Raw genomic sequence first — 25,649 nt, forward strand, 5'->3', positions numbered from 1 at the left:
CTAAATGTTAATGAATTGACTGATAATAATGAAAGTTAAATAGAACCACCAGCGCGTGTGATCATTATTAGCATAATGACCCTCCCAAGATACAACAAAATCTCTTTCAACACACGTGTTCTCATCAAGAGTCTTTCAAATCAAATTCAAAAACGAAATATATGTATTTGATTGATCGAGTCAGAGAGACAGCAAAAATTATTTTATATTTTATCTGTATTGATCTTTTAAATATTTTGTTTATAGATTATTTAATATCATCTAATTTAACTTAATTAGTTTTCACAGTTTAGTTGCTTTTATATCGTTTATCTTTCCGATAAATATTCAATTGTTATTTAGTCCAGATCAGTTCTAACGGAACAATCCATCACGAAACACCCGGATGTTCGACTTTTATTTATATAAAATTTTACCCGGGAGAGTATCATCGAACACGTTCTTCTTCTCTTCATGAGTTTAGGGGTAGGTTTGAGGAAGATGTAGCTGTTACTTCTAACATATTAGTCACTAAAATGTTTACTCACACCATTTTTTTTTATGAGTTTGTACATTTCGTTAAAGCAGACGTTTAAAATTTCGTACCCGGTGATTTATTGGTGAGCAAATTAAAGCAGCTTAAAAGTAGGGGGCTATTCGATAATAGCTATATAGACATGCATATATAGACATGTATATAGACATATATACATACATATATAGACATACGTAAATAGACATATATAGACATGTATAGACATAGATATATCGACATATATCGACATATGTAGATATATATAGACATATTTATACATACATATATAGACATACGTATATCGACATATATCGACATATGTAGATATATATAGACATGTATAGACATACATATATATAGACATATTTAGACATACATATATATACATATATAGATATATATAGACATATAGACATACATATATATAGACATACTTATATAAACATATATAGACATACATATATAGGCACATATATAGATATATGTAAACATATAGGCATACATATATAAATATATTTAGACATATATATAGACATATATAGACATATATAGACATATATAGACATATATAGACATATATAGACATATATATAGACATATATAAACATATATAGACATATATAGACATATATAGACATTTATAGACATACATATATAAACATTTATAGACATATATAGACATATATACATTGAGTCAAGTGGAATGGCCATAAGACTGCAACAAAAATATTTGATGTTAATTAGAAAGATAATCTAAATTAAAGAAATGAATAGAGTTCACGGTGAGTGCGTTTAGTTATCTTTCTGCGAATGATTTTGTATATATATAGATATATATGTATATGTACGTGTGTGTGTGCGCGCGCATACACACAAAACACATACGTATAAGGTCTCGGTCATGGCCTCCGTGAGGCCCATCACTCGAAAGGAACTCGGTTACTTTGCCTCCGTGAGGCCCATCACTCGAAAGGAACTCGGTTACTTTGCCTCCGTGAGGCCCAACGCTCGAAAGGTATTCTTTACGTGCCCTCGGCACGAGTGCCAGTTACGTGACACCGGCATCAGCCATGACTATGATTTCACTTGGATTGACGGGTCTTCTCCAGCATGGCATACTGTCAAAGGTCTCGGTCCCTAATCATTGCTTCTGTGAGGTTCAAAGTTCGAAGATCATTCTTCCCCACTACACCACATGTCTTCCTGGGTCTACCTTTACCACAGGTCCCCTTCACCGTTAGAGATCGGCACTTCTTTACACAGCTCTCCTCGTCTATACTCGTCCATATTACATGACCACACTAGCACAGTCGTCTCTTTCCTACACCACATCTGACGACTCTTTATGCCTAACTTTTCTCTCAAGATGCTTACACACTGTCGAACATATACAATGAGTAGCACCCCCATCCATCTAAGCCTGCACTCAGAGACTAGTTTTTGAGTCTTGCTCGTCATCAGTCTGGAGTAGCAGGGCATGCTAGCTGGCTACAGATGCCTGTCTAGACCTTGTAAACATATAATAATCCCAGTGGAATAAATCCACATTATATGTTTACGAGGTCTAGACAGGCATCTGCAGCCAGCTAGCAAGCCTTGCTACTCCTCCGTTTCAGACTGGTCAAAGAAGAGGACCAATCATTCTTCATGACAATGCTCGACCACACGTTTCACTAATGATACTCCAGAAGTTGATGGAACTTGGCTACGAAGTTTTTCTCCATCCAGCTTATTCCCCAGACCTTTCTCTTACTGACTACCACTTTTTCAAGCAGCTTGATGATTTCCTACGAGAGAAGGAGTACAAAATTCAAACCGAAGTTGAAAGTACGTTCAAAGAGTTCATAAGCTCCAGAACTCCAGATTTTTATGTTAGCGGAATAAACAAACTGGTAACTTGTTGGCAAAAATGCTTTGATCGTAATGGTACTTAATTTGATGAATAAAATTTCCGCATTGTTTAAATATATTGTGATGAATTCTATGTTTCAAAACGTTGCTTACTTCTTACTCAGCCTGATATGAGTGTACATATCAATGTATATTCATAAGTGTGTATGTGTATTCATATATGTAAATATTTATTTCTTTATTCCCACAGGAGCCTAGACGCAGAGGGAACAAACAAGAACAGACAAAGGGATTAAGTCTACCCCAGTGCATAACTGGTACTTATTTAATCGAACCCCAAATGGATGAAAGTCGACCTCGGCAGAATTTGAACTCAGAATGTAACGGCAGACGAAATACCTATTTCTTTACTACCTACAAGGGTCTAAACACAGAAGGGACAAACAAGGACAGACAGACTGATTAAGTCGATTATATCGACCCCAGTGCGTAACTGGTACTTAATTTATCGACCCCGAAAGGATGAAAGGCAAAGAACGTAGCGGCAGACGAAATACGACTACGCATTTCGCCCGGCGTGCTAACGCTTCTGCCAGCTCGCCACCCCTACCAAAATGGCTATTTAAAGTTCAATATCTTAGATAAAACGAGTGAGATGTTTTAGAGCAGACAAAATATGTGAGAAAGAAAGCGACAAACACCAACAGTAGAACTCGTTCCTCCCCCATAACCGTGCTTTATAGAATGTGGAACATGAAGGACGTTCGACAAAAGGCTATTAACTACGTGGTTATGAGTTCAATGTGAACCAGCGCCCGAAGACAAATTTACCAATTGAAATCTTGTTTTGTCTAAATTTGTCTTTTATTAGAAATTTTATGAAATTATTTGCAGTGTGAAATAATGTTGTGATTGTTGCTGTTGGTGGTGTTGTTGTTAATATATTTGTTGTTGCTGCCGGTTCCACTCGTTGCTGTTGTTGTTGTTGTTGTTGTTGTTGCTCTGTTTTGCTGGAGTTGCGTTCGAGGCTATTTCTATTTTTATTATTGTTATTGAGCAGTTTACTTTATGGATGAGTGATGGAGGTAATATAGTGCGTTCCGAGATATTGTAGTAGAAGCAGCAGAAACGGCGGCGGCAGCAGATGCTGAAGTAGTAGTAGTAGTGGTGGTGGTGGTGGTGGTGGTGGTAGTAGTAGTAGTATAGTAGTAGTAGTAGTAGTAGTAGTTGTTGTTGTAGTAGTAGTGGTAGTAGTAGTAGTAGTAGTGGTAGTAGTAGTAGTAGTGGTGGTAGTAGTAGTTGTAGTAGTAGTAGTAGTAGTAGTAGTTGTAGTAGTAGTAGTAGTAGTAGTAGTAGTAGTAGTAGTAGTGGTAGTGGTAGTAGTTGTAGTAGTAGTAGTATAAAAGCGACTATTATACTATTGAATGTAGAACAGTCTGTGCTGTAGCGTGAACTTATGGTCTGATCATGTTGTGGTTACTGTTGCAGTCTTAAGCGTTGGAGTGGAATAGTGTAGTGTGGGACAGAGTGGTGTACGGTAGTGTAGTAGTGTTGTAGGGCGAGGTTGAAGTAACTGTAATACTTGATTCATAAGTAGACTAACACTAAAGTACTATTTGTCTCTGGAATGACTCCGAAGTATGACTCATATCTAGAGTGACTCTGAAATATGACTCATCATTCGAATATCTAATGTTCTTATATTCAGAAACATTGCTGAAATGACTCTTGAATAAGACTCATAGTTAAACTGTGGCTAATGGAGGACTCAGGGTTATTTGTGTTGGAGATGTCATTGATGGAGATGACAAGTTGTTGTTATTGGGAAGAAGGAAGGCTAGGGGAGACATGCATGAGGGCAATAGGGGTTACGTCATGGTTCATGGCTTGGTTAATTTCAGGGACTTGATAATTCCATTGGATTCTGCTTGTCTGTGTACAAGTGGATGGAAAAGGGTAGATTTGGAGGGAACAAACCTTGGGTGTGGTGGGGTAGACTCGTTGCAAATCGTGCAGCGAATGTTAGGGCCTCTTCACGAGTGTGCCTCTTAAAAAGGTGTGCATTTTAAAGAGGGGTGTGACTAGGTGAGTGTGGACCTCATCTTTTAAAGGAGAGTCTAAGGGAAAAGTGTAGCCATGTCAGCTGGTCAGCAGAGATGGACTATAAATACCTAAGGGCTGTAAGAATTGTACATGAAAGCGGGATCGGGTTTAGGTAACACTTAAGGGGTAATGTGTGGGTGGAGGAAAGATGGAGTCTATGAATCAAGAGGGTCTTTGAGTTCACATCTGAACAATTAGGGGTCTGTGAATGAGATTGCTGCGCCGTGCGGTAACGATCAACATGATCTCATAAGGCCTGGTCAGAACACTTGCAGTAGAGCGAAGTCCTTTCAAATCACCCATAGATTAGATAATGGTACTTTCTGCCCTTCAAGTTTTTTAAAGAAATGACGTATGATTTGAGGGAGGTTTGGCTACTATGTTTAGCAGGTTGAGAAACAATGTTAATTCTTCGTCGCTGAATGGTCACACAATTCTGATACTATCATTATTTCTGATTGCAATATGGCTGTTGTTGTTGTTGCTGTTTTTCTGGTGGTGGTGGTGGTGGTGGTGGTAGTTGTGGTGGTGTAGTGATGGAACTGGTAGCGTGGCGTTGATAGTAGTAGTAGTAGTAGTAGTAGTAGTAGTAGTAGTATTGGTAGTAGTGACGTCGGTGATGATGATTTAGTCATTGTTGGTGTCGGTAGCGTGGTCTTGGTGGTGTGATGTTCATCTTGGTGGCAGTAGAAGAAGAGGCTGTGGTGGTGGTGGTGGTGGTGACGGTGGTGGTGGTGGTGGTGGTGGTGGTGGTGGTGGTAGTGGTGGTGACGGTGGTGGTGACGGTGGTGGTGAAGGTGGTGGTAGTGGAGATGGAGATGGTGGAGGTGGTGGTTGTTGTGGTGGCGGTGCTGGAGGTGGTAGTGGTGGTGGTGGTGAAGGCGGTGGTGGTGGTGGAGATGGTGGTGGTGGCGGTGGTGGTGGTGGTGGTGGAGATGGAGAGGGTGGTGGTGGTGGTGGTGGTGATGGAGATGGTAGTGGTGCTAGTGATGCTGGTGTTTTTACTATTGTCTTTACTATCCTTAGTCCTGTTGCACTTGTACATATTGCTGATGCTGATGTTGATGTTGATGTCATTTTTTTTGAGGTTGCTGTTGTTTCTGATGTTATTGTTGTGGTTGTTGCTGTCACAACTGCATTTCCCATCGTTCGTGCCGCTGCAGTCCTTCATTGCTACTATAGCTGCAATTTTGCCGTTGTTGTTGTTGTTGTTCCTTTCGATGTTGTTCGCCTTGTTGTTGTTGTTCTTGTTGTTGTTATCGCCCCACTAAAATAGGTGAGATCGTGATATGTAGACAAATAGTTCCGCCATTTTAACTGACTTGTTGCTTTATTGTTTTTAGTTTTTCCTCCATTTTGTTGTTACATTCCTCATCGAAAACTATTAGTGTTGCCATTGTCGTTGTTGTTGTCGTTGTTGTTGTTACTGCTGCTGCTTTGTGTTTATTCTGTTTGTTTTGTTTCAATATTGGCAGAAGAGGGGGGGCGTGGGGATGTATTTTTTTTTAGTCTTTTGATCAAATTTTTTTTATTTATTTAAATTTGTTTTTGCAGTTTTGCTACATTTTATTTGTGATCTCTGGGTTTATTTGATCTCATTAGCAGGCGACATTGTGATGATGTCCTTGTCACACACTATTGTCGTCTTGATGATACTTCAGGAAGAAACGACGAGCTAAAAATCAAGACACATTTAAAAAACGGAGAAAGGAAAGAAGGAAAGAAGGAAGGAAGGAAGGAAAAAAGGACGACTTATGAAAGGGAAGAGAGAGAAGAGGAAATGCAATAAAAAGGAAAATAAAATGAAACCACAATGGCATAAAAAATATAACAATCAGAAAAAAGGAAAAATCGTTTGAAAGAAGGAAAGGAGACGAATGAAAAGAAGAATGGAAGTTGGGAATGATTGAGGAGATCGGGGAAGAAAGAATAAATAAATATATAAATTGGAGAAAATTTATGCAGAGAAAAAAAACGCAAAACGAAAGAGGACGAAAAGAAGAATGAAAGGGACACATACACGCATATACACACACGCACTCACACACACACACACACACACTCACGCACATACACACATATACACACACATGCACATATTTACATACATGCGACTGTGTCTGAGGGCGTGTGTGCGCGAGTGCGCATGCGCTGTGTGCGCAGGGCGAGATGTACGGAGAGATAAAAATTGAAATAAGAGTCGGAAAATGGAAACCTAGTTAACTTGGGAATGGATTAAATTAGTGATATTTCGGAAAGAGTATACACACGGAAAAGCATCGGCATATACATACATGCATAAATATACATATATACACACAAACGTATACGCATAAGCAATCGCTTCCACCAAATCAAAGATGCACATACGCGTAGGTACACACACACACACACAAACACACATGCATGAATACATATGTAGCTATATGTCTTTATTTATCTATCTGTGTGTGTGGGTGTGTGTATTTATATGTTTTACACCGGAAACTTCAGTAACCATGCATAACTATTTATTTATTTTTATATATGTATATATCCCTCATCTTTATCCCTTGTGGCAAATAAATTAAATAATTATTAATATCATTAGCATTATTATTGATATTAATATATATGCTTGTATATGTATGTATATATATATATATATATATATATATATATATATATATATGTGTGTGTGTGTGTGTGTGTGTATTTACATATCTATACACACATATTCATATTTATACTTATATATGTATGTATATATATATATATATATATATATATATATATATATATATATATATATATATATATATACATAAATATATATATATATACATAAATATATATATATATAGAGAGAGAGAAAGAGACAGAGAGAGAGAATTTTCACTAACCGTCACACCTTGTTTCACGCTTCCGACTTATGGACGGTAGTAAATATAGAGCGATTTCAACCACCAGTACATGCATCTCTCTTGTCACAGAACTTTAAAAGAAAATACTATTCAAATATTTGAATACGATGCTAGGTTCTGTCTAATTTGAGGGGAACCTGTCATCTTACTACACATGGATTATCAGCGCAAACCGCGGTATATCTATGATATGAGCATATGCTTTGTCGATGGGGAAATTAAGAAAATAAAAATTGGTTTTGGTGCGTGTTATTCCCTCTTTAGAGTTCAGCTTCAATATAATTAATATAGAAGATATCAGTAACATTTGCATATTGACCTCTACATTTAATCGTGATTAGCAAGGTGGTATCCATGTTTGTGACCAGTGTAATTTAGCGATGAGTTTAAGGAAGTAAAGTCCTGTGTTATGAGAAAGTCTTCCATCATAAATTGCCAATTTTTATGAAGAATTCTGTAGAGACACGAGAGTTATTTACAAATGGTTTTTCTATTCGATTTTCTTGCGTTGTATACAGTAATAAATTGCATGTTATCTTTCATGTAATAGTGAACTAGCAAGATGTCATATTTGTATGGCCATTATAATAGTTAGAGTCGTGAAGTTTATTATTTTCATGATTACACTTAAATTTATAAATTATGGAGGACACATCAAACAAACGGTCAAAATGCAAATAATCATTGTAATGTCTTCACCACTCACATAGTTATCATGATGACATTATCAAACTTTTTCCCGTTTGTTCCTCCCTCCCTCTCTCTCACTCTTTCTCTCTCTTCATATATGCGAGTGTCTGTGTGCGTGCGTGCATGCATGCGTGTGTGGGTGGGTGGGTGCTTATGTATATATGTATGCGTGTTTGTTCGTTAGGATTTACTTCAGAGCCCCCCGCCCTGCAGAATTCAAACCAATCACCAACAAAATTCAAGCCTCTTGCATTAAAACAAGACGGCGCTTTGTGGATGTGCTAGTGTAATATACATACATGCATACATGCATGCATACATATATATATATATATGTGTGTGTGTGTGTGTGTGTGTGTGTGTGTATGTGTGTGTGCGTGTATTTATCTCTGTGTGTGTCTATATTTGTGCGTCTGTATATATATGTGTGTGTGTGTGTGCTTTATAATTGTTTATGTATGTGTATGTCTTGTATGTATTCCACATATGCCTGTCATTGCAGGAGTGTAGGGGATATACGTGCGTTGCCTTAATTCCCGATATATTTTGCAGTAGTGATTGCTTATTCAATTAAGGTCTGTGATCATGGCATCTTCATTGTCCGTCACGCGACAAATAAACTGTCTAATCAGAATCGTTTCAAAGCTAAATCAAAAGGCTTTACAAGACAACTCCACAGATTTTATGCGCTGATAATTGGGATCCTCTCGTCCACTTGCAACAATATATTAATATATAATGAACCCCTTCTTCAAGGATTCTACGGTTTTGGGACTTGCAATAAACCTGGAGAAATCTCGTGTTATGCTTCCATTTGCACCAGGAGAGATTTTATGGAGAACCAAATATTATTCAAAGAACCAGACATGATGCAGAGGATAATTTGTGTAACTTGCCAGTACTTTCTTCTGAGATGAATCCCTAGATTTCGAAATTGAAGCAAAATTTGCATCTGAGACCGAAAGAGAAATGGGTTTGGTCAGGCAGGGGCTCGAAACTGCTTCCCAAGCTATGCATCTATAGTGTTTGTATGACATTCCTGTTGAAATCATCGGACACAAAGATCTTGTCATGATGTCATATTAAAATACTTGAGAAATGCCAACATATTTTTCTAGGAAGATTTCGAACATCAATCTTATGTCTTTCGTGGCTGAGAGAGAAGTCTTATAAAATGTAGGATGTCTGTGAATGGCAGCTTACCTTATTAAGCACCATGGATGATCGGTTTGTCACGTCATTGGTCCTGGTGATTTTACGCATCCGAAACGACTATGTGATGGAGAATATCTGTAAGCTTCTACCATCACAAACCAAAAATGTGATTTCATGACGTTACCAAAAAATTAGCTTAATTTTAATATTATCACTTCTCACTGCAAACATCAGGTTCTCAACCGAAGCAAATCATTGCTCCATAGGGCAAGAAGAGAAAGCAGTAGTTTTTTAAAAAATCAGATTTCCCATCGGTGCTTGTTAAAGTGTCCAGAGATAAGCTGACCTGTGCAGTGTGGGGTCACATCACACTTACACATATTACGTCTGTCGTCTATGAACGGCAATATATCAGGAGATCAACAAGGGAATGATATATTTTATGCCCATCTATATTGCATACGTTCAGCTCAAACAGCAACATCGAAGGATTACGGACCTGTGTGTCCAAGAGTGTGTTTATCGAGTTGTTACGCTAAAAGTCCACAAGGTGGGGCTGTTGTTTTTTATGAGTCTCCATTAAATTATTTGCTACATTTGCCACAAAAATGAAAGTGCTTTGAAAACAACATAGGTCTAAGTAGTCGTCTGAGGGACTTTGGTATAAATGCTATTAAACCAAATAGCATTTGGTTTAATAGCCTTGTAAAATTTGTCATGCTCGAAATCACGTTGTCACTGGCCAATACATACATACATGCATGCATACATACATACACACATACATACATACATACATACATACATACACACATGGCACCATCAACATCGGACGTGCAGGTGTAGAGGACCGTTTAAAAAGTCCATTTTGAACGCCTTAGACTAGAAATATGCCGACTTCTCTAGCCTAAATCGCTAACTGGTTTATTTCTCCAACAATTAATAAGAGAAACACCTTTTACTCGCCATCGTAGCGCTATCCTGAACAGATTTTAAAATATACATCTACACCACGTGGAATCTTGCTAACACGATGATGGCTGAAACCAACACCACCACAGCCGAAACTAATAACTTCACCAGCGATGAAAACAGAAATACTTAACCAATAAGTTATTTAAAAAGACGTAAGGACTCTTCTCATTATATTTGTACTCAATAACTAAACCGAGATTTACTTCGATGCTATGAAAAACCCCGAGATGACCCTTCAATCGGATACACGAAGCGGTTAAAACAATATTGGGACGAAGTTCATCCCAACTTAAATACATTTGCGTCGAAACAGCTCCGACAACAAACGTCTTTTTTAAAAAAAAGAAAGAACAAATCAGCTGGTCCTCGATCCTCCCAAAATACTGAAAATGGGTCAAAATCTACCAGAAGCGGCGTAAAAAATAATGGAAACAAACCACCGTTCCTGCCATCGCTAAATTCGAGTGTCTCCAAACTTAGCTCACTCAGTAGCGAGTACATCCAACTCAAAGATATTTTTAAAAAACAATTCGCAAAAAACTTTGCAACTTTCTCGAAAATTTCGTTGAGCAACAGACCATTCCTAACAAGAGTGAGAAAAAATCCGACCGATATCTTACTCCCTCACCACTTTCCCCCACTCCCTGAATCCAATCTCGTAAACATAAATACTCACTCACACACATATTTATTCGCACCCCCACCCCATTTCTCCCTTATTTGTTCCTTCTCGAGCCGCACCTGGCTCATAAGGGCCGGTTTCCCAGTTTCCTTGGCGTATAGATTCCCCACCTGGACGGGACGCCGGTCCGTCGCAGGTGAGTTGCAAGGTGCAGGAGGAAAGAGTGAAAGAAAGTTGTAGCGAAAGAATCAGCAGAAGTTTCGCCATTACCTTCTGCCGGAGCCACGTGGAGCTTAGGTGTTTTCGCTCATAAACACACATATCGCCCGGTCTGAGATTCGAACCCGCGATCACTCGACCGCGAGTCCGCTGCTCTAACCACTAGGCCATGTGCCTCCACTCCATTACTCCCTTAATACAATAAAACAAAAACAAGGGTCATGTTAAAATTAGCAGACAAATAACCCTCAAAAAAGCTCTTAGTTTCTTAGAAAAGAGCAAAGGTTCATTGGATCATTTTGTCCAGAGTTCCTTTCTCATTGGAAAAAGGTCGGATGGTCATGGCCGGGATGCCTTTAATCATAACTCCCCCTGACAAAGTGTCAAACCGCAAAAACAATTTACACGGATGGTCACACTTCTAGCCTGTTCCATCACTCCTCTACCCCTTACTTTAATATTCCCCTGCTCCATACACGACACACAGACAGACACGCAGACAGACAGACACAGAAAAAACAGACAGACACACACACAAACAGTCTGATCCTACAGCCGCCACAAAAATACACCATTTACAAGAGCTCAGCTATATTTAAACAATAATTTTCTTTTTTATTCCATTGATCAGATCGAATTCTGTGAATCTATTCCAAGAATATCCCTCCCTCACTAACACCCCCGCCCCATCACCATTCCAACCTCGACCAACACCACCAACACCAACACCATTGATATCAATAGAACCACCGATACCATTATCACTAATACCAATCAAACACTACCACCGCCACCGCCACCACCACCACCACCGCTACCATCACACAAACTACAACAACAACAACAACAACAACAGCAAGATTTGATCGCGACTAAAATAATCCCCGAAAATTACGATCCAGTCGTATCGATCGATCCTGGATCCTGGTGAGTGGTGGGTGGGGTGAGGGCGCGGGGTAATGACGAAGAAGAAGAAGAAGGGAGAGGGAAGAGGAAGAGACGAAGAAATGGTAAAGGGGAAGAGAGAGGGGAAGGCGAAACGGAATAAAGCAAAGCAGCCGAGGAAGGATGAAATAAATTAGAAACAATCCAATTTTAGAACCAGTTGTGATCCAGACGTCACCAGATCCAGTTCAGTGCAGCCTACTACTACTAATACTACTACTGCTCATACTACTACTACTATTACTACTACTACTACTACTACTACCACTACTACTACTACTACTACAAGCCTATAATCCCTGCTGCCGCCATTTCCCCTCACCCACCTCTGTTCCATCAATCATAGTCAACTATTGACATCACATTTCCTATTTTAAATACGCCAACGTTTACAAATATATCTACAGCCACCACCACCACCACCTCATCCTTCTCTTTATCTCTCTCTCCCTCTCCCCTTCTCTCTCTCTCTCTCTCTCTCTTCATGTGTTTGTGTATGTATGTGTGTATGTGTGTGTGTGTATATATATATATATATATATATATATATATATATATATATATACATACATATGTACATTTTTATATCACTTTTCCTTTTTTATATTTTCTACTTTTGACTATTTACAAATAAAATAAAATTTCTCCGAAATGTAATTAAATGACAGGACTTCAACTGAATTCGAACTTCCGCTTACACGGTTAATAGTTCGATCTTCTGACACAGTCATCATTTCCTAAGATGTTTCAAAGCACTGGTTTAGGTGTTCGATTCCCATAGCTATAAACAAAACTAAGACAATAACAGCAAAGAAAACGTCAGTTGGAACCTATCGCAAAGACCCATATTTATCATTTGTTGATATTTCGTATGTGAGGCTTTCCATCATTTGTGTTGGTCAGCTCATACATGAAAGAGATTTGAATTGAGCGATTGACAAGATTAAGTTTATTCCCAAACGCTAATATTTCCAAATATCACAGTAACCAATAACGTATTTAATCCCCAGCAGGGTCAGTAAAGCAAGTTGTTAGTCATCCGAAGAGTTTTTTCTTGATAGCCTTTCGTAACTACCTCATCAAGTTGGGAGAGTGCTTTCTATTGACGGTGTGACCCTTTTCAAGAAAGTCAATGAACACAATGCCTTTTTCTCTCCAAAACCTGAGGCCTTCACCTCCCTCGCAGACGAAACGAACTTGATTTTCATTGGAGCACGTAAACATGGATGTTTCCACTACATGGATTATCTCTTTGTCTCTGGCTGGAAGTGATAAATCCAACGCTATTCGTGGATGAGAAATCCAGCTGGATCAGCCTCAAACAATGTCAGATCTTCCTTTGATGTGATCAGCCTGACACACTTTTGATCAGGTATGAGAAGACGTGGCCTCCACCGAGCAGAAAGCTTCTTCACGCCGAGTTCATTCTGCGGAATGCTCTCAACACTCTCGTGTGATAATAGCATTGGTTATTTGACTTATAGTCAATCAGTACCATGTGGTAAACACGTTCAATGGTTTCCTCGGTGGTGCTAAACGTCCAAATCTTGGATTATCTTCAAGATTCTCCCTTCCTCTCCTAAATTCAGCTGCCTACTCTCGCACTACTGATAAAACTGGTGCGTTATTCTGCGGGTAATTGATAACACGGTGATGTCAAATTGTGCTCATTTTCTAGAGAAGTCGCTACCAGTTACTTTTGAAGACTTCTTTGAACAGTCAGAAAGAAACAATGCAGTTATTAATGAGATGTGATGAAATTAATGCATGCAGGATTTCAAAGATTTGACATCATTCCTTCATAGACAGCCATTGGACTTTTCAGCCCACACTCGTGTGTGTATATGTGTGTGTGCGTGTGTGTTCAGATAGATAGATAGATAGATAGATAGATAGATAGATAGATAGATAGATAGATAGATAGATAGATAGATAGATAGATAGATAGATAGATAGATAGATAGATAGACAGACAAACAGATAGATAGATAGATAGATAGATAGATAGATAGATAGATAGATAGATGATAGATAGATAGAAAGATAGATGGATGGATACACAGACAGACAGACAGACAGATAGATAGACAAATGGACAGATGGACAGGCAGACAGACAAACACATGCAGGGATACACAAATATATATTCATCTGCAGGCATAGGCTACCATACATGCACACACACACACACACACACACACACCACACACACACACACACACACGCTCACACACACATATTTTAGATAGATAGATAAATAGACAGACAGACAAACAGTGAAAATTCATTGTTGGTGATTCTGGGATTTTGTGTTAAGGATGTAAAATCATTCGAAATGATTATCAATGATAGTGACGAAAGCCTTTGAAATGACTTTCAGGGTCTACGCTGTGTTTTTCGTGGTTATTAGCGGGAAGTGGAGTTCGTCCCGTCCTGCTGTGCGCTGGTGCGCACGAACATGAGTTTTACAACCAAGAAAGGGAAACAAACATGGATGGACAAGATTTTAAAGATGGCAATTAGATTTTTCTTTTAAATTGAAGAAATTTAATCGATGGTTCCTCGCAAGGATGGGCTCATACTTTGTAAAGAAAGACACGATTTATGAAGAATGTAATTTTCTGTGCACAACAATCGAAAAACAATTAGAAGGAATATTGGCGGAAGGTTGAACTGATATTTTATTGATGTGTGGTGATTGTGTCTTTGGCATGGCACCATTAAAGGTTGGTTTAGAGGGTTGTGTTGATGCTAGTGATGCAAATTGAGCCTGAAGTAGATTATGTCCAGGTGATGTTCAAGTGAAAAGCGCATTGAAATGTGAATAGGGGGAAGGTGTATCATTGGTGGTGGTAATTAGGACGATGGCGTTTAGGAGAAAGAAAGTTGGACATAAAACTGACTCTTGTGTTCCATAAGTGTGTGGCCAGAGAGTGCCGTCCAGGAAAAGTGCCGTCCCAGCACTCGAAACTTGACGGAAGTGATCTGGACGGAAGCCGACATCGACAAGTTACTTGAAATAACAGTCAAATCTCACTTCAATAATACCCAACCGATTTAAAATTTGAAGGACATAACAGGGTTTCCTGGTATACTGTTGAAATATAGACGGGATTGTCATGGTTGGGATGAATTTAATCATAGTTTTATTCGGTCATTGGCAACCTTGGGTTAAAAAACAATAAATCATAATAGCACAACTAAAAAACAAAGAATACATGGTTACAATATCGCCACCATTTTAACCATGATCAAATACATACACACCTATCAGTGTATATAGAATTATTTATATCTATGTGGATGTGGATGTGTGTGTACATATATGCATATACATACATTATATATATATAATATATATATATATATATATATATATATATATATACATACATACATACATACATACATACATACATACATACATGCATGCATACATACATACATACGCGCATACATACATACATACATACATGCATACATACATGCATGCATACATATATACCTATATAGATAGGCGCATACATACATACACACACACATTCTCGTATTCATATAGCCATCAAAGAGCGAAAGCGTCAAAAAAATTATAGACGCCACACACACACACGCACACACACCATATTGCAGGAAAACAAGTCCAACATCACACCATCAGCAACAACAACAACGAGAAGAAAAAGACAACAACCCCCAGAGACTTTACTTCACCACCCCCACCCACCCAGTCCAGCCCAGCCCCGTCCCACCCCACTTTCGCCGATTTGTCTAGAAATAATAATTTCACTCAGTGTTATCGATGGCAACACTAATAGACTTTTGCTATATATAGTATTGATCACACACACATATACTCACACTCATACATACACACGTATACACAAGCACACATACGCGTACGCAATTCAAACACACGCACATATATGTGTGTTTGTGTGTGTTTATTAAAATATTTATATATATGTGTGTGTGTATGTATATGTGTGTGGAGTATATATATGTGTGTATATATATATATAAATTTATCTTGTCTCTTTGTTTTCTCTCCGTGTTGATATATGGACAGTTTAGGTGGTTTTAAAGTCAGATAATGGCTGCTATTTTCAGCATGGTGGTATCTCGTAGATACATTAATTTATAATTTTAATAATTATTACCTTTGAAGGATATTTTTCCCATGCTGACCACTTGATAAAATCGTTATTTTATTTTCAAATTAACGATATTATCCTTATTTATATAAATTTAAATTTATTTCGTCACTGTATTTACTGCGGCGATATTTTGACCATATCTCACATGGAATTAAGTGGCGGGCATTTTGAGCTAGCATACGTGCATATATATGTGGGTATACGTTCGTATATGTAAGTATTCGTATGTTGTATTTGTATATATATGTCTTTATGTTTCTCTTCTGTGTGTATTCTACTGACGAGGCAAAGCATTCATAAATGCAAAGTCAGAAATCCGGGATCTAGAATTATCCAGTAATTTTTTACTAGTTTCATCTCGTCTCTTCGTTTTCTCTCCGTGTTGATATATGGACAATTAAGGTGGTTTTAGAGTCAGCTCATGGCTGCTATTTTCAGCATGGTGGTATCTCGTAGATACATTAATTTATAATTTTAATAATTATATATATATATATATAAGGATATCTTTATTTTATGCTTACTTGTCATTAGACAGTGGCCATGCTGGAATACTGTCTTGAAGTATTATTAGTTGAATGAATCGACTCCAGTATTGAACCCCTGTGATTATCTGAGTAACTGAGTATCTGAGTATCTGAATTCCTATGTGAATATGTGTGTATGTGTGTGTGTGTGTGTGTGTGTGTGTGTGTGTGTGTTGTGTGTATGTGTGTGTGTGTTAAACGAATGAAAAAATAGAGACTTTGGTTCGTCCTTGAAAGAAGTTAGAAATCGTGGAAAAATATAATTTGTGATCGTTTAATACCGAATAGGGATATTGTAGAAATGAATAAGGAAAAGGGTACTCTGTGTTATGGGGAGCTTAATGTGAGGTCTATATGCAAGATGGAAATAGAGACTGATAAGTGTACCCAATATTTCGGAATATACGGTATCTTATATGTACATGCATACATATATATACATGTATACATACATACATGTATATATTTATATATATATATATATACATACATACATATATGTATATGTACATACATATATACATACATACATACATACATACATACATACATACATACATACATACATACATACATACATACATACATACATACATATATATATATTTTCCTCTGTCTTCCCTTCTCTGAATCTTTCCTTCTCCTATGTTTCCGACGAAGAGCTCCGCTCGAAACGTTTAGCCCTCCTTCTTTCCTTCTTTACTGAGCGTCCAATAATACTATATTTGTTCCACGTCCTCGCGTTGTTGTGTTTTTTTGTGCTTTCTTGTTTGGATTAACTATATATATATATATATATATATACATATATATATATATACATATGCATATATATATATACATACATACACATGCATATATATATATACACATATACATATATACATATATATATATACATATATATATACGTATACATATATATACTTATATACATGCATATACATATATATACATATATGCATACATATGTATATATATATATATATATGCACTCACATACACAGAGACATGCACACATTAACACACAGACCGATTAGGGGAAAACGCATGTGCACATAAGGTTATACACCACAATAACAGAATGGACTAAACAGACGGGGAAGAGACACTTGAGATGGAGGGCCGCTGAAGAGGTCACACAATGAGTAACGAAAGATTTAAGACAAAGGATACTAAAATAAAAATAATAGTCAAACTGAAGTGAAGTCCAAGTAAACACTGTGTGTGTGGTTAACTGACAAAAAGAAAAATATGACCATCCCTAAATGTTACAATTCATTTAGTTCTACATACTAATATCGATCGCTCATATTAAGGGTTGCCATAAACCAAAGTAAATATAAGTTTTGGTTTTGAAGAAATGTATCGCTGGTGCCGTTCAGTGTGGCAACCAATAATTTATCCCTAGTTTTTTTCGATTTGTTTCTAATTGCAGTGTCAGGTGAGTCAAAAGTAGACAGAAGTAAAGTTGGAGAAGTGGATGCTCTCTCTCACTCGTGGGACAATTATAAAGATGGAGAGAATGTTCTGGTAAAGAGGAACGTAAGTGCCTATGATACTGGACAATGTCCAGAATATAACAGAGTGGAGGAGGAAGACTCTGAAATTTGAAATTTTTACCACAAAAAACCAATCGCTTATTAGGACCTTAGGATTGTTATTCTTTCTATGGCTATCAACATTGGCTGTGTTCTTCTGGTCATCGTCGTTGGCTCTGTTGCTTTCGTTATTCTTATTAACGATCATCTTCGTACGTTTTTGCTGCTGCCATCGGCGTATATGCCACCATTTTGATTCCTTCAACCATTGACTTAGGTGTTTTGATGCTGTTATTTTTGTTATTGTTGTTGTTGTCGTCGTCATCGCTTCTCTTATAACCTTTATTGATGTTAGTGTTGTTATTGTTGCTGTCAACACTGTTCCTCTGCTATAATTCTTCCCGTTGTTGGTACTGTTGTTGTTGTTGTTGTTGTTGCTACTGCCATAGTAAATACCATTCTTCTTCTTATTTCTGCTCTTCTTTTTACCTCTGTTCTTCTCAGTGTTTTGTTTATCACTGTTGTACCTGTCTTGTTGATGTTTTGTTGTTTTTTTCTACAATTTTTACTCTTTTCGTTGTTATTGTAGTCTGTCGTTACTGCTGCGGCATATACACCTGCTCTTGCTGTCTTTACTACTGTTGCTGCCACTGCTGTTGCTGTTTCTCGTTTTGCTTCTGCTGTTACTGCTGATGATAATGATGCCAGAATTGGTAACGTTATAACACCTGAGTTTAATTACAGAAGAATTTCACGTGTCAAATATATACATGTATATGTAAGTGCGCGCGCGTGTTTTAAGATATATAATTAATATAAATATAAATACATACATATATAAGTAAGTAGATACATATATATATATTATATATATATATAATATATGTATGGATATATATGTGTCTGTACATATATAAATCGTAATATATATAAATATAATATATATATACGTATATATATATATATATAGATATATATATATATATATATAATATATATATATATATATATATATATATATAAATACACATATATGTAAGTACATGTATATATATGAATATATAAATATACATATATGTATATAATACAGTTCTATATTTAAAAGACGAGGAATTACGTCCATTATTTACGTTATTTACATGGTCTCTCGCAGACAGCACACGTAAAGGTCACTGACATTCCCCTTCTCAATCGCAGCATCCCTCATTAAATCTGTCTTGAGTCTTGCATTTGTCATCCTGGCCTCCTCAAAAGTTTTCACTGTTCGCCATCCAGCTCAATCCGAAGCCAGGTTTTCTATGGTCTTTGGATCCCTTTTTTTTGGCTTTACACTGATTGCGTTTCCCTTCTGCAAATTCGCCATCAAACAGTTGTTAGAGTGTGAGTTCATCTGTCATTCGAACAATATAGCCAGACCACCTCATTTGGTTCATTAGCATCATTGATTTAATTGAAGTGATGCCTGCAAACGCAAAGACATCTGTGTCTGGGGTAAAAAAAATTTTTTTTAATCTCATTTAATGTTTAAAATGCGGTGAAGGCATTTTGGGTGGAATCGTTCTAACAATTTGAAATGTATTTCATAACAAGTTCATATTTCAGAAAAATATAACGGGGATGGTAAGACAAACGAATTGCTAAGGGCCCATTTTGTGTTGTTATTTATATGTCGTTGGCGCTAAACGCGTAAATCGAAACCAACAATTACTTGCTGCCCTTCGGATTCGCAGACGTATTTCTTTGTCCAGATTTCCATCATTTTGTACAGAGCCTCCGAAGTAGTTGAAAGAGTCGACAACTTCAAATAACTTACCCTTAACGATATTTTAGTGGGGTTGCAAACAGCACCACGTGCATACTGGTACATTACAACTGTATATATATATATGTGTGTGTGTGCGTGTGTGTGTGTGTATGTATGTATATATATATATATGTATATATATATATATACATATTATATATATATATATATATATATATATATATATATATATATAATAATATTATTAGAGACAAAACCACTATTTTGCAAAACAAACAAGGAAAGACTTAATCAATACATAAAATTTTAATAAAAAGTCAAAAAACCGCCACTGCAATTGTTTCTTGTCCTGATCGACAATCTTCAGGTGGGCTTCCAATCTAAAATATCAATATTTTAAAATATAAAAATAATAATTTTAAAATAATTAAAGTATTATGAAAAAATAATAAATAATAATCTATATATAACCTATATATAATCCATATATAATCATATATAAACAATATATAAACTAAATTAGGATTTAATCCTAAATCTGATTTTTTCCCTGTAAATTTGGATTTATTCCCTAATATTTATTATATATATATATATAATATATATATATATACTCTCTCTCTCTCTCTTTACTCTTTTACTTGTTTCAGTCATTTGACTGCGGCCATGCTGGAGCACCGCCTTTAATCGAGCAACTCAACCCCGGGACTTATTCCTTTGTAAGCCTAGTACTTATTCTATCGGTCTCTTTTGCCGAACCGCTAAGTAACGGGGGCATAAACACACCAGCATCGGTTGTCAAGCAATGCTAGGGGGACAAACACAGACACACAAACACACACACGCATATATATACATATATACGACGGGCTTCTTTCAGTTTCCGTCTACCAAATCCACTCGCAAGACTTTGGTCGGCCCGAGGCTATAGTAGAAGACACGTGCCCAAGGTGCCACACAGTGGGACTGAACCCGGAGCCATGTGGTTGGTAAACAAGCTACTTACCACTCAGCCATTCCTGCGCCTATACATACATACACACACACACACACACAATTATATATATATATATAGGGGTTGGACAAAATAATGGAAACATCACTTTTTATTTTATATTTTCCGTTGGAAATATCAAGAATTCAGAACTGTTCTAATCTATAAATACATATATATACGTTCATTTGCATTTGCATTGTGTATATTATGTATGCCTTGTACTTCATGATGTAGCCCTCTTACGTTTTTCATGTTATGTAGATATCTATATTTAAATAACTAAAAATTACCCCTGTAGATTCTGTGCCAGACAACAATTATGACCAGTAAGAAGGTGCAGAGGCAAGCATCTTGAGATTAATACTATAAGGTATAAAGTAGTGTTTTAAAATGCATCGCAGTAACACCGACTTTAGAGTTGAATGCCCCGAAGAGGGAAGATTAAATATACGAACAGAAAAATAATGAAAATTGATAGTAGAACAAAAAGGAAATGGATAAACCTCCACTTCGCAGACAGGCACCAACCAAGAACTTGGCGATGAGGACTGAAATATCAGAAGGCCAAGTATCACAAATAGATGAGGGAATACCTTGTAAATTAAAAGAATCAACTTGCAGGATTACAATTTCACGAGCGGAGGATAAAATAATTGCAGAGGAACATACGAAAGGATAAAGGACAAGCGTCCAAAAAAAAAGCAACATGAAGCAAAGAAAGCGATGAAGATGAAAAATTTCGTCCAAATAACAATGAATTCCCCTCGTTAGCAAAATAATAAAGAAAATGTACTGGATATGAAAACGAACAAAAAATCCATCTTTCTTCAGAATCTAAGTTTTTTTGAAACACTCCGTCGGTTACGACGACGAGGGTTCCGGTTGATCCGATCAACGGAACAGCCTGCTCGTGAAATTAACGTGTCAGTGGCTGAGCACTCCACAGACACGTGTACCCTCAACGTAGTTCTCGGGGATATTCAGCGTGACACAGAGAGTGACAAGGCCGGCCCTTTGAAACACATGTACAACAGAAACAGGAAGTAAGAGAAAGTTGTGGTGAAAGAGTACAACAGGGATCACCACCATCCCTACCGGAGCCACGTGGAGCTTTAGGTGTTTTCGCTCAATAAACACTCACAACGCCCGGTTTGGGAATCGAAACCGTGATCCTACGACCGCGAATCCGCTGCCCTAACCACTGGGCCATTGCGCCTCCACACAAAATCTTAGTAAACAGTTACTGACAAAATTATGCATCTATGGTCCATAGAAAAAACAGGTTCAGAATATATACAGCATGCAAAAGATAGACTGTTTCTAAAATTAAAGCTAAAATATTATACCGAATTTAAAACAGAATATCCCGAACATATTCATGATTTCTAACATCAAAAGTGTGGTACATTTGATTGCAATCAAACGGAAAGTAAAAAATGGTAAAATATTCGCCGACTCTCCAAAGTCAGCTGAAATAGTAATCTTTCAGGATTTATTCCTTTAAATTATATCCTCTTTTAATTGTTCTAAGTTTTATTCAACACTTAATTATTTCCATGCAAATTTTTGTATACATATACATGTGCATATGTATTTATGCACGTATATATGTGCGTGTGTGTGAGTGATGCGTGTGTTTAAAATTCTGAGCCTTTCCTTCCGTATATTTTATAACATCTTTCGAATTCTCGATTTCTCCCTTCGTATTTGGAAATAAATATTTTTCTTTCCGACTCCACGAAATCTTTTTTTTTTTCCCCCCTTTGCAACCTGTCCTGAAACTTCCTTATTTTTCTATCAGTTCGAAACCTTGTGGTTAATAAAGAAATCATTATTAGTATTCCTATAATAATCATGATCAAGATCATGATGATAATGATGCTGCTGCTGATGCTGATGATGATGATAATGATCATCATCATCATCATCATCATCATCATCATTAAATGTTTCTCTTTTTGCTTTATTATTAGTATTACCATGCACGTAATAATCCTGGCGAATAATATACCACACACAAGCACGCATGCGTAAACAGACACAGACACATTCTTATATAAGAATGTGCATATGTGTATATGTGTGTGTGTGTGTGTGTGTATGTGTGTGAGTGTTTCGCAATAAATATCACAAACATATAAGAGATTACAGACAATTTGCTTTTAAGCAATTTGTACCTAAACATTACACCGTTCCCCTCTGTCTCCTCCCACCTCCCTGTCATTATGTGTGTATATGTATATGTGTATGTGTGTGTGTGTATGTGTGTGTGTCTAGATATATACCTGTGCTTGTAGAGAGAGAGAGAGAGGCAGAAAGTGAGGGAAAGACTCAAGTGAGAGTCTACGTAAGCACTGCGTTCGTGATGTAAAGTGTAAAAGGTGGGAGGGGGGAGCATTAGGACGGAGATACAAAACATCAACACACTCATTTTATAATTAAGCTTCTGTAAGCGTCTATAAATCCTAATTGGATATAGACATCTTCTTAAATATATACGCGTGTCTGTTATTTGTCGTATACATACATACATATATATATATATATATATATATATATATATATATATGTATGTATAACATGAAACAAATATATATATACAAGTATATATATATATATATATATGTGTGTGTGTGTGTGTATGTATATATACATTAGTTATGTATATACACATACCTATCTATGTGTATGCATACATATATATATGTGTATATATATGTATGTTTGTGTATGAATGTAGATATATATATATGTATATATGTATGTATGTATGTATGTATGTATGTATGTATAGGTGTGCGTGTGTCTGTTTAAAAAGGACCTATTTTATCTTGGTTATCTTCTTTTCCTGTTCCTTTCGTGCAATTATATATCTATATATATAATGTATTACTTTATATACACATTCACACACACACACACAAACATATATATATATATTATACATGTATGTGTGTGTATATGTCTAGCTGTAGAGTACATCAGAGTCTTGTGTAAATAGGTCTCGTGGCTATCGTTGAGTGCAACACCTTACCAATGTGCTGTGTTGATAAAAGAATATAATGGATGTTTAAATGAGGAAGATTCGAAGAATCTGTGGATGCGGGAGAAATTGGTACGGAAGGAATTGCTGAATACGATAAATCTAGACAACAAAGATATAAGAAAGAAGAAGAATCGGTGGGGAGTGAGAAGTGCTCGAACGTCAATAAATTGGTAAAATAAAAAAAGAGAGAGTCTCTGGGTGCACTGCCCGCTGCCTTCGTGGTCTTATACAATGGTTTGTTCCAATTAACAACTATCAAAATGAAAATTCTACAAACACTGATCGTTATTACTCAGACTGCGGCAAAGGTATTTTTTTTTTCTTTATGCATGGCATAATTATAACGATAATGATGACTATGAGGAGAAGGGAGAGGAGAAGGAGAAGGAGGAGGGGGAAGGGAGGGAGAAGGAAGAAAAATAACGAGGGTGATGATGATCGGGATGATGATGGTAGTGGTGGTGGTGGTGGTGGTGGTGGTGGTGGTGGAAGTGCTGATATGTGAAGATGAAGAGGGACAAATATAATTCAATGATTAATAATGATGGTCATGATGATTATGATGATGAGGAGAAGGATAGAGCGAGGAATACGTACGCAAACACAGAAATAGTCATTTATTCACTCGCTTTATATATACATGGTCATGAAACATGTTCACAGAAGTAATATACATATACCTAAACACACACACACATACACACCACACATAATATATAATATATATATTATATATATATATATTAATATATATAATAATACATATATAGGCACACACTCACACATACACAAACACACGCACATAATATATATATATATATATACTATATATATATATATATATATATATATATATGTACGTACATAAAGTTATAAGTATATACGCGAAATAAATATTTCTTAATCCAATATATATTAATTACATTCATTTTTTATATGCATAACCTTATATTTATATGCAAATATATATAAAAATATACATGCACAAACACATACACATACATACAAACACGTATATTTATCATGCATAAACATAGAAGCACCAATATGCACGCAAGCACGTATGTAAATGCGTTTATGAAATACGTTTGTGTCAATCCATAGGTAAGTACATTTACAGGTGCGCCTCCATAAAGAAGGTGAGTTATTATGGAAATCTAGCGAGTGAGGTGGTTAGTCCGTGCTGTCTTAGGTCTCCGTACACAGTTGTGTGAGCGTGATTAAAGAATTACCTGATGCTGTTTACGATAACTGGTATCCCTTTCGTCTCTGACTCACCACAAGAAACTCACGGAATCCTGACCACGCTAGTCCATCCAAACATCCACGACAGTCGCTCAGAACAACCGTGGTTCCTCCACCAGCCTTAAGTTTGAAAGCGAATTTAGTTAATGATAATAATAATGATAATAATAATATATAATAATAATAATAATAATAATAATAATAATAAAATAATAATAATAATATAATAACATACATATGCACAGTTACAAAAACTGTAAACCACAGCAAAACTTATAGGAAAGAAAAGAAAAATTTTAAAGTAAAAAGAATTCAGAAATTCAGTATATATATATATATATATATATATATATATATATATATATATATATATAAAATGAGATAGGGGTTGAAAATT

Source organism: Octopus sinensis, linkage group LG7 (assembly GCF_006345805.1).
Source record: "Octopus sinensis linkage group LG7, ASM634580v1, whole genome shotgun sequence".
In the NCBI taxonomy this organism is placed as follows: Eukaryota; Metazoa; Mollusca; class Cephalopoda; order Octopoda; family Octopodidae; genus Octopus; species Octopus sinensis.